Below are 14138 nucleotides of genomic sequence, written 5' to 3'. Positions count from 1 at the left end.
TGCTTCAAGCCAGATCAGGGCTCAGAGCCCCATTTCTTCAGCCCTATCTTTTCCTCAGTACAGATGCTGCTCCTTGATTTATCATGAGTTTATGTTCCAATAAATCATAAATTGAAAGTATCATATGTCAAAACTGTATTTAATACATCTAACCCACTGAACATCATAGCTTAGCCTGGGCTGCCTTAAACGTGCTCAGAACACTTATATTAGCCTGTAGGCAAACCCATCTAACACAAAGCCTGCTTTTTCATAAAGTGTTAAATATCTCATGTAATTTATTGAATACTGAGCTCAAAAAACAATGTTTGTACATGGGCACTCACCATTAACGTACACAGCTGAAAGCATACGGAGACTGAAGAATGTTTAAGGCATTGAACTAAAATGAATTGCTGCTTGATGAAGATGCTGCAGTGGCAGGGTCATCAATTTATCTCTCTTCTGATGAGGCTGGAAAATAGGCACTTGGGTATCCACATGGTACACTGTAGAGTTTGGGTTGTTTATCCTCCTGGTTGCATGGCTGACTGGGAGCTGCATCTCGCTGCAGCTGCCCATCGTCTTGGGGGTATCATACCCCATGTTGCAGGGGGAGACTGTCTCAGAAAAAAAAAAAAAAAGAAAAGAAAAGAAGAAAAAAAGAAAATAGATCATAGAGTAAGTTTTTTTTGTTGTTTTTATTTTATTTTTATTTATTTATTTATTTTGAGACGGAGTTTTGCTCTTGTTGCCCAGGCTGGAGTGCAATGGCACATTCTCAGCCACAGCAACCTCCGCCTGCCCAGTTCAAGCGATTATCTCGCCTCAGCCTCCCGAGTAGCTGGGATTACAGGCGCCCGCCACCACACGCACCTAATTTTTGTATTTTTAGTAGATACATGGTTTCACCATGTGGGCCAGTCTGGTCTCAAACTCCTGACCTCTGGTGATCCGCCCATCTCAGCCTCCCAAAGTGCTGGGATTACAGGCGTGAGCCACCATGCCAGGCTGTTTTTGTTTTTAAATGAGACAGATCACCCAGGCTGTCACCCAGGCTGCAGTGCAGTGGCGCGATCATGGCTCACTGCAGGGGCGCAATCATGGCTCACTGCAGCCTTGACCTCCTGGGTTTAAGCGATCCTCCCACCTTAGCCCCCCAAGTGGCTGTGACTACAGGCACACGCCACCACACCAAGCTAATTTTTGTATTTTTAGTAGAGGTGGGGTTTTGCCATGTTTCCCAGGCTGATCTTGAACTCCTGGACTCAAGCCATCCACCTGCCTTGGCCTTCCAAAGTGCTAGGATTACCAGGAATGAGCCAGCACACCTGGCCACAGTAAGTGTATTTTTAATTTTAATTTTAATTTTTTTTTATAGAGATGGGGTTATGTTGCCCAAGCTGGACTCGAACTCCTGGCCTCAAGTAATCCTCCCACTTCAGCCTCCCAAAGTGCTAGGATTACAGGTGTGAGCTACTGCACCTAGGTGAGAGTCTTTTTTAATGCCAAGCTTAACTCAATTTGAACCAGAACAATTGTACAGTATATTCACAAATATCATTAGACCTTATGCAGTTAGTAAAAATGATATTGAAATTAATCCATCAGGTGGATTTTAGCAATAATGTAAATATAAAGTTCCATCTATTTTTATATATTAAACATTGTGTGTTTATGTGGAGACCACCCTCATTCTACAATCCAGTCAAGGATAGTAGGTTTCATTCTGGTAGGATGAAAGAAGACTTGGGAGATTCAGAAATTTGGAACTAGAGCAGCTCCATGTTTAAGAATTGCTTTAAAAAATGAGTCCAAAGACTACCTACAAAAGAATCACCTTGAGATGTTAAAAATAGAGGTTTCTCTACTTCCTCTCCAAAGACTCCCATTCAGTGTCTGGAGAGAAGCCCAGGAATCTGTGCTTTTTCGAATGGCCTCCAGGTGATTCCAGTGTGCACTCAGGCAAGAAGGTGGCAATAAGGAGTTTCAGCAAGAGATGATAGGGAATTTTGGTAGGCTCCTGTGGAAAGCTCAGCTGCAAGAATGCCAGAAAACAGGTAAGCATGTGGCATCCAAGAAGTGTCATACCAGTGCTATACCAGTCCTGGGTTGCTTGTTGTTAGATTTATTCTCCAATTCTTTCCCTGTCCAGCTCAGTGTATCAGCGGTGTCCTGACTCCTGCAGGCTGTTTCCTAGGTCCCTTTATAGACTGACTTCCAGCTGGGATTGGCTAGTGAGAGGTACCGATCTGAGTTTGGAGAGCAGAAGGGAGAAGCCAGGGTATTTCTCCCTTTTCTCTATCTTATTCTCTATCTTAGACACCTTCTTTGGCTGCAATTGTGTCTTCTTCATGGTTCCAGCTTTCATCAGAAAGGCCCACTGTGGTTCTTGCTCCCACTAGCTGACCACAGCTCCTGGGCTCTAATTACATCTTTTTCCATCTCTCCAGCCTAGATGTGGAAATGCCTCCCTATTGGTGCTAATATCTGGGATACTTTAACATCCCCCATTGGCTTCTCAGCTACTCTATCACCCATGTCACCAATTCCCCTCATTAAATTTTCTCTATTATAAATACTCAGAACAGTGTCTATTTTCCTAATTGTATGTTGGCTGATGCAGGCCCCAGCCACAGGGTTAGCTAGGGTTCAGAACCAGGTCTCCAGTCAGTCCTGGGATAGGTGGAACTGGCAGGAGCAAGGCAGGGAGGGTGCCAGTCATGGGGTGGGGTCCTTGGGTGTATAATTCAGGACTCTCCAGCTGTGTGATGAAGCTTGGTGCCTCACCACAGGCTATATCTGCGGTTTTTAAAAAAGGTCACAGGCATATAATGTCTTCTGGAAGCCTTACTACTGGAGTGTGTAGCACATAGTAGCTGCCTAATAAATATTTATTTATTAGATGCTTGTAGCTGGCAAGGAAAACCATCTGATCAGATTTAGGGAAAGAATTTGAAAGAGATTCTTTTCACATATTCTGCAAATGCTTCTGGCATGAAAAGGACATAAAAGATTATTTTTCTAAAGCTATTTATTTTTATTTTTCATCTCCCAAAAATGTTTTTTTGAGCTGAACAATATCTTCTTGGAATCAAGTGACAGTTTTTTAAAACTAGAAAATGAAGCCTATGAACTAAGGATTTATTGTTATCTACCTGGCAATGAATATTAGACCTTAGGTTACTTTTGCAACAAGTATATGTTAAATGAGATAAGTAATATCACATAATGGTTACATTCGATTTCTACCACAGTTTTGCAGTAAAATGTTATCATTTCTAGGGAAGTAAAAGCTTAGTTGACCGTGAGAACAATTAAGGCTCAGGAAACAGCAAAATGCATTGATATTAACAAGTTAATTTTGTTTTAATTTTATTTATTTATTTTTTTTGAGACAGGATCTTGCTCTGTCACCTGTGCTGGAGTTCAGTGGCACAATCACGGGTCACTGCATCGTCTACCTCCTGGGCTCAGGTGATCCTCCCACCTCAGCCTCCAGAGCAGCTGGGCCTACAGGTGCACACCACCATGTCCAGCTAATTTTTTTATTTTTTGTAGAGACAGGGTTTTGCCATGTTGCCCAGGGTGGTCTTGAACTCCTAGGCTCAAGTAATCCTCCCACCTTGGCCTCCCAAATTGTTGTGGTTACAGGCATAAGCCCCTGGGTCTGGCTGCTGTTGCCATTTTAATGCCCAGGTTTACCCAATGTTTAGTTCCCACTTAAAAATGAGAACATGTGGTATTTGGTTTTCTGTTCCTGCATTAATTCACTTAGAATAATGGCTTTCATCTATGTTCCTGCAAAGGAAATGATTTCATTCTTTTTATGGTTGCACAGTATTCCATGGTGTATATGTGCCACATTTTCTTTATCCAATCCACTGTTGAAGGGCAACTAGGTTGATTCCATGTCTTTGCTATCATGAATAGTCCTGTGATGAGCATATGAGAGTATACATCTTTTTTGTTTGTTTTTGGTTTTTGGTTTTTTGATTTTTTTTTTTTTTAGATGGAGTTTTGCTCTTGTTGCCCAGGCTGGAGTGCAATGGCGCAATCTTGGTTCACTGCAACCTCCACCTCCCAGGATCAAGTGATTCTCCTACCTCAGCCTCCCGAGTAGCTGGGATTACAGGCCCCCGCCACCACGCCTAGCTAATTTTGTATTTTTAGTAGAGATGGGGTTTCACCACATTGGCCAGGCTGGTCCTGAACTCCTGACCTCAGGTGATCCACTCACCTCAACCTCCCAAAGTGCTGGGATTACAGGCGTGAGCCAATGTGCCTGGCCCAGTGTATATGTCTTTTCGGTAGAACGATTTGTTTTCTTTTGGATACATACCCCGTAATGAGATTGCTGGATCTAATGGTAGTTCCATTTTAAGTTCTTTAAGAAATCTCCAAACTGCTTTCCACAGTGGCTAAACTAATTTACACTTCCATCAACAGTATATAAGCGTTCCATTTTCTCTGCAGCCTCACCAGCGTCTGTGGTTTTCTGACTTTCTAATAATGGCCATTCTGACTGGTGTGAGATGGTATCTCACTGTGGTTTTGATTTGCATTTCTCTGATAATTACTGATGTTGACCATTCTTTTCATATGTTCATTGGCCACTTGTATGTCTTCTTTTGAGAAATGTCTTTTGCCCACTTTTTAATGGGATTGTTTTTTCTTTCCACTTCTATAAATTTTGTAATTAGAAAACTTAGAAAGGCCAGAAAAATGAAAATTTTATATACATTAAATAGAGAAAATCAGTAGCATACCTGTATGCTAGCAACAACTCATCGGAAAATGGAAGTTTTTTTTACTATATAGTTCCAAATCCTATATATAAATAGGATATAAATAGGATTTGGAACTTCTCTGAGTATTCCTTTTTTGTTTGTTGTTGTTGTTGTTGTTTTTCTGAGACAGAGTCTAGCTCTGTTGCCAGGCTGCAGTGCAGTGGCACGATCTCGGCTCACTGCAACCTCCACCTCCCGGGTTCAAGCGATTCTCCTGCCTCAGCCTTCCGAGTAGCTGGGATTACAGGCACATGCAGCCACGCCCAGCTAATTTTTTTTATTTTTAGTAGAGATGGGGTTTCACCATGTTGGCCAGAATGGTCGATCTCCTGACCTCGTGATCTGCCCACCTTGGCCTCCCAAAGTGCTGGGATTACAGGTGTGAGCCACCGCACATGCCCTTCTTCTTTTTTTTTTTTTAAATTATACTTTAAGTTCTGGATACATGTGCAGAATGTGTGGGTTTGCTACATAGGTATACATGTGCCTTGGTAGTTTGCTACACACATCAACCCATCATCTACATTAGGTATTTCTTCTAATGCTATCCCTCCCCTAGCCCCCCAACCCCCTGACAGGCCCCAGTGTGTGATGTTCCCCTCCCTGTGTCCATGTGTTCTCATTGTTCAACTCCCACTTATGAGTGAGAACATGCAGTGTTTGGTTTTCTGTTCCTGTGTTAGTTGCTGAGAATGATGGTTTCCAGCTTCATCCATGTCCCTGCAAAGGACAGGAACTCATCCTTTTTTATGGCTGCATAGTATTCCATGGTGTATATGTGCCACATTTTCTTTATCCAGTCTATCATTGATGGGCATTTGGGTTGGTTCCAAGTCTTTGCTATTGGGAATAGTGCTGCAATAAACACACGTGTGCATGTGTCTTTATAGTAGAATGATTTATAATCCTTTGGGTATATACCCAGGAATGGGATTGCTGGGTCAAATGGTATTTCTGCTTCTAGATCCTTGAGGAATTGCCACACTGTCTTCCACAACGGTTGAACTAATTTACACTCCCACCAACAGTGTAAAAGCGTTCATATTTCTCCACATCCTCTCCAGCATCTGTTGTTTCCTGACTTTTTAATGATTGGCATTCTAACTGGTGTGAGATGGTATCTCACTGTGGTTTTGATTTGCATTTCTCTAATGACCAGTGATGATGAGCTTTTTTTTCATCTGTCTGTTGGCTGCATAAATGTCTTCTTTTGAAAAGTGTCTGTTCATATCCTTTGGCCACTTTTTGATAGGGTTGTTTATTTTTTTGTTGTAAATTTGTTTAAGTTCCTTGTAGATTCTGGATCTTAGCCCTTTGTCAGATGGATAGATTGCAAAAATTTTCTCCCATTCTGTAGGTTGCCTGTTCACTCTGATGATAGTTTATTTTCCTGTGCAGAAGCTCTTTAGTTTAATTAGACCCCATTTGTCAATTTTGGCTTTTGTTGCCATTGCTTTTGGTGTTTTAGTCATAAAGTCTTTGCCCATGCCTATGTCCTGAATGGTATTGCCTAGGTTTTCTTCTAGGGTTTTTATGGTTTAGGTCTTAAGTTTAAGTCTTTAATCCATCTTGAGTTAATTTTTGTATAAGGTGTAAGGAAGGGGTCCAGTTACAGTTTTCTGCATATGGCTAGCCAGTTTTCCCAACACCATTTACTAAATAGGGAATCCTTTCCCCATGCTTGTTTTTGTCAGCTTTATCAAAGATCAGATGGTTGTAGATGTGTGGCATTACTTTTGAGGCCTCTGTTCTGTTCCATTGGTGTATATATCTGTTTTGGTACCAGTACCATGCTGTTTTGGTTACTGTAGCCTTGTAGTATAGTTTGAAGTCAGGTAGGGTGATGCCTCCAGCTTTTTTTTTGTTGGTTTTTTGTGTTTTTTTTTTTGCTTAGGATTGTCTTGGTTGAGCTCTTTTTTGGTTCCATATAAAATTTAAAGTAGTTTTTTCTAATTCTGTAAGGAAAGTCAATGTTAGCTTGATAGGGATGGCATTGAATCTATAAATTACTTTGGGGCAGTGTGGCCATTTTCACAATATCGATTCTTCCTATTCATGAGCATGGAATGTTTTTTCTTTTGTTTGTGTCCTCTCTTATTTCCTTGAGCAATGGTTTGTAGTTCTCCTTGAAGAGGTCCTTCCCATCCCTTGTAAGTTGTATTCCTAGGTGTTTTATTCTAAAAAAGAAAAATCCTCTAAGAAAAAGACAAACAACTAAATAGAAAAATGCACAAAACAGTTGAACAGATACGGCATAAAAGAGGCTATCCAAGTGGCTAATATAGTAAAAGATGCTCAGCTTCATTAGTTATTAGGGAAATGCAAACCAGAGCCATAATTAAATACCTCTAAATATCCGCCAGAATGTCTATAGAGAAAAAGTACTGGTAACGATGTGGAGTAACTGCAGTCTTCATACATTGCTGGTGGGAGTGGTACAAACACTTTAGAAAATTGTTTGGTAATATCCAGTAAAGCTGAACATATCCACACTTTATGACCCAGAAGTATCACTTCCAAATGTAATCCAATAGAAATGTGTTCATATGTTCACCAAAAGACATGGACATCAATATGTATAACAGCACAATGCATAATTGCCCCAAACTCGGAGACTATCCAAGTGTCCATAAAAAACAGAATGGGTCTGGGCACAATGGCTCACACCTGTAATCCTAGCACCTTGGGAGGCCACGGTGGGAGGATTGCTTGAGCCCAGGAGTTTGAGACAAGCCTGGGAAACATGGAGAAATTTCATCTGTACAAAAAATACAAAAAATAGCTAATTGCAGTAATGTGCACCTGTAGTCATGGCTGCTTGGGAGGCTGAGGTGGAAGGATCGTGAGGCAGAGGTTGTAGTGAGCTGACATTGTCCCACTGTACTGCAGCCTGGGTGACAGAGCAAGACCCTGTCTCAAAAAACAAATCAAACCAAAAAAAAAAAAAAAAACAAAAATAGATGAATAAATTGTGGTATTTTCATAAGATATAGAAAACTCTACAACAATGAGAATAAATAATTTACAGCTACTTGCAACAAATCAATGGATCTCACAAAAGTGATGTTGAGTGAAAGAAGTACATACTGTATAATTCCATTGATATTTAGACAATTCAGCTGAACCTAGTGGCTCACACTTTAATCCCAGCACTTTGGGAGGCTGAGACAGGAGGATCACTTGAGCCCAGGAGTTCGAGGTTATGGTGAGCTATGATTGCGCCACTGCACTCCAGCCTGGGTGAGAGAGCAAGACCCTGTCTCTTAAAGAAAAAAAAATTAAAAACATTCCATCGATATAGAGTACATAGTATATAATTCCATTAGTAATTTGAGATGTATATAAAATTGATTTATATGTTGTGCTTTACAATGTTCTAATGGGCTTTTTAAACAACAGTATGTTTAAATTTATATGGCTTATATGTCTATAACAGCAGCTAAGTAAGCATCAAATTCGTCATTTTATTTCCCTCTTTAAACAAACCTGCGGTAAGCAGAATAATGGTCCCCCAAAGACATCCATGTCCTAATTACTAGAACCTGTGAATATGTTACTCTGTAGGGAAAGGGACTTTGCAGGTGTGATTACATTAAGGGCCTTGAGAAGGGGAAATTATGCTGGGATATCTAGGTGAGTCCTATCCAAAATCACATGCATCCTTAAAATTGGAGAACCTCTCCCAATGTGGTAGGAGGGAGATGTGACTATGGAAGAATAGTTAGATAAATGCCACATTCCTGGCTTTGAAGAGGGAAGAGAGAATAATGAGCCATGGAATGAGGGCAGCCTTTGAAGTTAGAGAAGGCAAAGAAACAGATTGTCCCCTAGATCCTCCTAAAAGGAACGCAATCCTGCCAATGCCTTGATTTAAGCCCAGTGGAAAACATATGGGATGTCTGAGTTACAGAACTGTAAGATAATGAATTTGTATTTTTTTGGGCATTGGGGAGAGCAGGGTCTCACTCTGTCACCCAGGCTGAAGTACAGTGGAAAGATCATGGCAGCCTCAACCTTCTGTGCTTAGGCAATCCTCCTGCCTCAGTATCCCAAGTAGCTGGAACCACAGGTACGTGCCAGGATGCTTGGCTAATTTTTTTATTATTATTTGTACAGATGGGGTCTCCCTATGTTGCCCAGGCTGGTCTTGAACTCCTAGGCTCAAGTGATCCTCCCACCTTGGCCTCCTAGAGTGTTGGGATTTCAGGTGTCAGCTAGCACACCCAGACAATTTGGATTGCTTTTGAAATACCAAGTTGGTGGTAATTCGTTGTAGCAGCAATAGAACACTTGATATACTTTTCTTCTCCTGATTTTTGGTTGGAAAGGCAACATTTTAAAAAAATCTCATGCTTTCATCTCTTATGAGTTCCCACTGTCAGCAGCAGCAGCGATGATTCTATAATGCGGGAAGTTTGGCAAGATTGAGACTTATGAACTGTATTGAATAAATCAGATATGCAAGGAGAAAAGGACACAAAGGGCTTGTCTTCAGTTCAACCCCAGTTCAACTGTCACTGGGGGTTCTGTTATGAAAACAAGTGCTGTTTCTGCAAGGTGCAGAGGCCAGGGCAATACTCCTATATAAATCTGCTCTTGATTTAACAACAAAAATACCATCATAAATAAGGAAATCGTTCCAGTAAGTATTTGGCATGCCAATGATACTAAAAATCCATTAATGCATCTGAGAAGTGATTATACCTCCCTGAATTGGGGCCAACAAGATGATCTCTTGGAGGTCTCCCACAAGAGAATAATATAACCAAGCAGAGAACTTGGCTGTTTAATTAGCAAGCCTGAAAAATAATGACTTGTGAGTGTGCCAACCAATGCTGAACTACTCTCTCCACCCACATTCTCTGATAGAGACTTTGATGTTTTTCCCCCAAGAGTTTTTTAAAGTGTTATGAAAACACAGCTTCAATACAAGTTTCCTAACCTACACCTACACCCTATACAGGAATTCTGGAACCATCACTTGAACTATCATTTCATATAGAGCATTGACGCTTCATTAATTGTGAATACTTGCCAATTTTGGTTGTAAATTGTTTGGCATTATTTTGTAAAGCAGAACATATGCATATCCATATTCCTATGGCTGCTGTGACAAAACACCATGGATCTGAAACAAGAGATATTTTTTCTCTCACAGTTCTGGAGTCCAGAAATCCTAAGTCAGTTTCACTGGGCTGAAATTAATGTGCTAGCAGGGCACTTTGTTTTCTGCTCTTCTGTTTGGAGTCAAATCTCCCTCTGCCTCCCACTTATAAGGACACTTGTGATTGTAATTAGGGACCACCCAGATAATCCAGGGTAATTTTCCTATCCCAGGACCCTTCACTTGATCACATCTTCAAAAACTCTTTTCCCATATAACAGTCACAGGTTTGAGAATTGGAATGTGGATAAGGCTAATATGCATGTGCTTCTTTTTTTTTTTTTTTTTTTTTTTTTAGAGTCGGAGTCTTGCTTTGTCACCAGGCTGGAGTGCAGTGGCTCAATCTTGGCCCACTGCAACCTCTGCCTCCCGGGTTCAAGCAATTCTCCTGCCTCAGCCTCCCGAGGAGCTGGGATTACAGGCATCTGCCACCAAACTCGGCTAATTTTTTTTTGTATTTTTAGTAGAGATGTGTTTCATCACATTGGCCAGGCTGGTCTCGAACTCCTGACCTCAGGTGATCCACCCGCCTGGACCTCCCAAAGTGGTGGGATTACAGGAATGATCCACCGCACCTGGCCATACCTTCAAACTTCTAAATAAAGACCAAAATACTTCTAATATTAAACAATGAAATAAATGTGAGCTATGCATACATTTAAGAAAGATTCATAAAAACAAGATAATGATTTACCCAATTTTTGTTGTTTTTCAGACGGGGTCTCACTCTGTCCCCCAGGCTGGAGTGCAGTGGTGTAATCATAGCTCACTGCAGCCTCGACCTCGCTGGGCTCAGGTGATCCTCTTACCTCAGACTCTCCAGTAGCTGGGACTACAGGTGCACACCACCACACCTAGCTAATTTTTTGTATCTTTTTTTAGAGACAATGTTTTGCCGTGTTGCCCAGGCTGGTCTAAAACTCCTGGGCTGAAGCGATCTGCCTGCCTTGGCCTCTCAAAGTGTCAGGATTACAGGTATGAGCCACTGCACCCAGCCTACCCAATTTTTGGGGAATCAATGAGTGAAGGTGGTTGTAGTAGTGTTGGGTTAAATTAAGGAAGAAATGTTTGCAAAATGAAAAATGTAAGCAACAGCTCTTACCACCATGCAGTTAAAATACACACACACACACACACACACACACACACACACCACACACACAAATACAATGGGTCTGCTGAGCGCTTTCAGATCATCTACTGTTGTGTATTTGTATGATTATCATAGACTCATCAGTTTTTATTTTATAATAATTTGTATTTATTTATTTCTATTTTCCAGCCCATTTATTCCAGTTCAGGGTTAGTGCCTATCTTGTCAGTTCAGGGTGCAAGGCAGGAACCAGCCCTGGACAGGATGCCATCCCATCACAGGGCACATTCATACGCACACCCAAACTCACTCAGACCAGGACCACGTAGAGACATGCCCCTTCACCTCATGCGGACATTTTTGGGATATGGGAGGAAACAGGAGCCCCAGAGAAAACCCAGGCATATATGGGAAGAACGTGCAAACTCCACACAGGCAGTGGCCCCAGCTGGGTGTCAATTTTTTTTTCTCATCAACATTATAATGGAATGAGGTTCTTCAAGGATCTGCTGTGTGAGACTAACCCAGAGTAATTTTTCAAATTACTAGATTTAATAAATCAGAATTTCTAAGAAATATGCTGGATAATCTACATACTTAACAAGCATCCCAGGTGATTTGTCTCATTAGGGAGATTTGGGAAATTTCTAGATGAGTGCTTCTCTAGAGTTAATGTGCATAGAAATTACCTGGGATCTTACTTAAAATGCAGTTTTAGGGCCGGGTGCGGTGGCTCACACCTGCAATCCCAGCACTTTGGGAGGCAGGGACGGGAGGATCACCTGAGGTCAGGATTTTGAGACCAGCCTGGCCAACAGGGTGAAACCCAGTCTCTACTAAAAATACAAAAATTAGCTGGGCATGGTGGCGCATGTAATCCGAGCTACTAGAGAGGCTGAAGCAGGAAAATCTCTTGAACCCAGGAGGCAGAGGTTGCAGTGAGCCGAGATCGCGCTATTGCACTCCAGCCTGGACAACAAAAGCAAAACTCTGTCTCAAACAAACAAACAAACAAACAAACAAAAAACAGCAAAAGCGGAGGGTGCTAGAGGTAGGGGGCCTAGAAACAAAATTCCCGGGGCTCCCTCTGGGGCCGCGGTCTGGGCTGCGCATTTGGCCGCCGCGCTCCTCTCAAAGGCAGTGGCTTCCAAACTCCTGCGCGCGGTCATCCTCAGGCTCCCCTGCTCGGGCAAGGGCACCGTGTGCCAGAGGATCGCCCTGAACTTTGGCTTCCAGGATCTCTCCAGCGGGCACTTCTTGCGGGAGAACATCAAGGCCAACACCGAAGTTGGTGAGATGGCAAAACAGTATATAGAGAAAAGTCTTTTGGTTCCAGACCATGTGATCACACGCCTAATGATGTCTGAGTTGGAGAACAGCCGTGGCCAGCACTGGCTCCTCGGTGGTTTTCCTAGGACATTACCACAAGCCGAAGCCCTGGGCAAAAATCTGTGACCTGGATTTAGTAATCAGTTTGAAGATTCCATTTGAAACACTTAAAGATCGTCTCAGCTGCTGTTGGATTCACCCTCCTAGCGGAAGGGTATATAACATGGACTTCAATCCACCTCGTGTACCTGGGAGTGATGACGTCACTGGTGAGCCATTAGTCCAGCAGGAGGATGATAAACCTGAAGCAGCTGCTGCCAGGCTAAGACAGTACAAGGATATGGCAAAGCCAGTCATTGAATTATACAAGAGCTGAGGAGTTCTCTACCAATTTTCTGGGACAGAGACGAACAAAATCTGGCCCTACGTTTACACACTTTTCTCGAACGTGATCACACCTATTCAGTTCAAAGAAACATATTAACTCTGCCCAATGGAAGAACCAGGAAGATGTGGCCATTCATTCAATTGCGTGTGTAGTATTGGTGCTGTGTCCAAATTAGAAGCTAGCTGAGGTAGCACTTGCAGCCTCTTTTCTAGTTGAAATGGTGAACTGATGGGAAAACAAATGAGTAGAAAGAGTTCCCGAAGAGGACCTCCTCTGCCTTTCAAAAGGAAGGTCACCTACACATCTTTAACGTGTCTCCCCACGTCTCAAGCCCTTCACAGGAAAACAAGTACAGTGTGGATTTCAAACGGGGTGTAACTTCAGCTCCAGCTGATTTTTGACAGCTGTGTTGTTGCTGTGGCATCCTTTTTCACATATGATGATGGTTTCTGGTTCTCCCCATCTCCACAAAGGCTGTTGTACCACAGCACCCGGAAGCCTGAGTCCGTTAAGGGCTCTAGCCCAGATCTGTCCCAGGCTTTCTGCTGTGTGCCTTCCTGGTGACAATGTAATTGAGGCTACTTACTCTCAGTGGTTGTTTCTCTGGTCTTGAGTGACTGTGTCGACGGTTCATTTTTTTTTTCCGGTAGGAATAACTCCTTTTCTGCATCCATGCTCCATAGAGTCTCTCCTTTTCAGACACCCTGGGATGAAAGAATTTGGCTTCTATTTCTTTTTAGACTGCATTATTTTGGACATCTGTTTTCACTCTTAGGCCATTAAACAAAACAGGTAGTTATCGCTCTTATCCCTCTGAAATTCTTCTAAGAACTGAGAGTGAGGGGACTGTATTGAATCTCTGTATGCACCAGGAACTGAGCTATGAAGAGGATCTTCTTTCTGAAGAGGATCTAACTAAACTGCTGGTCTGACACACATGGATTGACACTGTTCCTTTCTTTTATTGTGAAAAAAAATTAAACCCCTAAAAATCGTTTGGGAACCCCCTAAAGTATTTTGGGAATACTCAAAAAACATGGGAGGTGTAAGTATTTAGCTACATAAATGTTGTAAGATCCCATCTTATGTGTAGAAGTGATAAGATCATTTGGAATTACTGGACTAGTTGAATAGTTAAGATTTCTATTCAGGACAATAAAATGTATTTTGAAAGTGCTGCTAACTATTGATGCTGACAGTGTTTCACTCCTATGAGTGACTCAAATATATTATAAATAGGTGGTAAAGGGAATGGAGCCTGTGGGGTTAAGCAGAACGTTGTGCTAGCTGTGCCTGGACTGAGTATAACAGCTTTACGATTATGGGAAAACAAAATCTTTATTTGTTTTTTTCCGTTCCAAAGATTCATCCCACGGGGTGGCCATAAAGTCTAGA

The 14138-nt window shown here is 42.0% G+C and overlaps 1 pseudogene; it reads left to right on the top strand.

Moving 5' to 3' along the window:
* Positions 1 to 1978: 1978 nt before the first annotated feature.
* On the top strand, positions 1979 to 12839 carry LOC116462704 (adenylate kinase 4, mitochondrial-like; annotated as a pseudogene).
* Positions 12840 to 14138: the final 1299 nt, after the last annotated feature.

This window comes from Hylobates moloch, unplaced genomic scaffold, assembly GCF_009828535.3.
Source record: "Hylobates moloch isolate HMO894 unplaced genomic scaffold, HMol_V3 SCAFFOLD_23, whole genome shotgun sequence".
NCBI classification, from domain to species: Eukaryota; Metazoa; Chordata; class Mammalia; order Primates; family Hylobatidae; genus Hylobates; species Hylobates moloch.
The sequence above is the reverse complement of the archived record's forward strand: the minus strand, read 5'-3'. Positions and strand labels throughout refer to the sequence as shown.